This window comes from Ictalurus furcatus, chromosome 5 (genome assembly GCF_023375685.1).
Source record: "Ictalurus furcatus strain D&B chromosome 5, Billie_1.0, whole genome shotgun sequence".
Lineage (NCBI taxonomy): Eukaryota > Metazoa > Chordata > Actinopteri > Siluriformes > Ictaluridae > Ictalurus > Ictalurus furcatus.
In genome coordinates this window covers 1,605,292-1,607,710 of record NC_071259.1, presented here as the reverse complement: position 1 = coordinate 1,607,710, position 2,419 = coordinate 1,605,292, and positions in this window count along the sequence as shown.

The window sequence follows — 2,419 nt, the reverse complement described above, 5'->3', positions numbered from 1 at the left end:
TTGCATGTCACTGCGTAGATGTTTACCGCCTATCTGATTGTGAAGATGTGAACAGCCTCCGTGAAGAAGATGATTACTTCTGTGGAGTTAATGACCGTTTGAGTCATACAGGAACGTCTCCATTGTGATCGTGGGTGAATGAGAAAGGGGGCGTGTTAGTGCCAGGACCTCTGTTCTGTCACTCAGTGCAGGCTTAAATCTGGATTAAAGTGGGAGTGTTGAGGAGATGAAAGATGTAGTACCTTCTCATTCTCATTTGAAAGGGTTGGTCAGATTCGGGAGCATTCAATTACTGACAGCAATGTCCCGAGTGTGACCTCATCTCCTCTGACAGAATGAAAGAGAGAGAGAGAGAGAGAGAGAGAGAGAGAGAGAAATTGCATGCAATGCTAATGTGTTTGTGTTCTTTGAGGTTATATCTTTGCACATTTGTAGAATACTCGGTCCAGTTGTTGCACTTATTCCTAATAAAATTAAACAACAATACAAGTATGATCACTTTGTAGTCTAGTGCTATTTATGAGTGCGCTACACTTCATACTTTTTGTGCATTTATAGCTACATTTAATGTTCTGGAACGTCCATGAAAGCAGATATTTCCCTATCAACACTTGCTCCCTCATTAGTCTTGCTCTGTTTCCCCCCTGGTTATCCAAGCTAATGGGGCTTTTCAGTCACTCGTCCTGTCTCCCTCTGGCCTTGTTTTGACACTGTGATCTGATAAGATGTGACATGCCATGGTGGAGTGGTGTTAGCTCTGCTTGCAGCTCTGCTCCGTACGAACACAGCATCTGCTGCTGAGTGTGCAATTCCCTCAACAGAGGACTTTTTAGATCGCTCTGACTGGTGCACACACACACACACACACACACACACACATTCACAGTGGTCACGTAGCAGGCCTTGAGTAACAGCAGCATGTTTTATCCTCCTGGTACTTGTCTCTAGGAGTGTGTGTGGGGGGGGCTGAGATGTTTCCTGGTATCCTTTTATTCTCTCTAAATCTCTCTTGCGCCGCATGTGTGTGTGTGTGTGTGTGTGTGTGTTCAAAAGGCAGAAACATCACACTTTAATCAAACGCTCAGTAGTTAATCATGATTTGATCGCATTCAGGAGGTAATGTCCCACCCTGCTGTTTGGTCTTATCAAGTTCCAATTCAAATCCCTCTGATGGGACTTCGTTCTACACTGATGTGTTATTAGCTCGCTCACTGTGTGTGTGTGTGTGTGTGTGTGTGTGTGTGTGTGTGTGTGTGTCGTCTTCAATTCTTCAACCAGTCTCCAGGAGGACTGTTTTTATATTCTGATTGAGAAGATTACTCTCTGCTCTGTCATTGTGGTAACACCTGCTAGTATCACTGAAGGAGCTGTGTGTGTGTGTGTGTGTGTGTGTGTGTGAGAGAGAGAGAGAGAGAGAGAGAGAGCGAGAGAGAGAGAGAGAGAGAGAGAGAGAGAGAGTGTGTTTAATTATTTCACCTCACAGCCACAGCTCTACAGAACACACACACACACACACACCTGGAGGTGAGATCTCTTCAGCAACCATCCTCAATAACAGTCATCTATCTGCCCTCCTCCTTCCCGTCTTTCGATTTGATCATTCCTCCAGTTCTTTTCTTCCCTCCCGCTGCTCTAAACTTTGCCATCTCGTCTTTCAACTCTTCCAGTACTGAAGCTCTGTGGAGGAGTGTGGGTGTGCTACGTATCGTGGCTTGAGAACGGTCTAGAATAATGACAGTGTTCCTACAGATCCCGTGCAAAACACCCGGGTCCTGCAAATAGGGGAGAGCGGGGTGTGCTGTCCCCCTTCTCACCGGAATACATTTCATACCCAACGAAGGAAAAACGGCACTCGGATGCACCACTCGCTCCAAAACACGGTTTCTATTTCACGTTAAAGTGTGAAGTGCCGTCAGAAATAAGAATGAGAACTGTCCTCGTTTCAGATTAGCATAACTTGGATCACATGTAAACAGGAAACAACCCCCCCCCCACTTCGCCCTTCCCAAACCGAGCAATACGACAACTTACCCCGCCCCCTCCCTGCTCTACGAACATTTAACAGTAGCACTTATATGCTAACCGGAAACAATCAAACTGACAGGTTATATGCGCATAACAAATCCACACGGTGCTTTTATTTGTTTATTTGATTCAAGCAGCGTAAATACGGACACACAGAACGGTAAAAGTGACAGTCGCTATCTGCACACTCATAAACTGGCATCACGTTTACGCTAAAGTCCGGACTATAACTCGTGCACGCAAAACAATACAAGCCTGCACTGCACATGTGGGATAATATGAGCGTGAATGACAATGTGAAACGGCTCTAACACCTCATGCTGTTTATTATTAATGTACATGAGCTGCGCTATGTTGGAAAATTAGCTATGTATCTAAGCTATGTTGGACAACA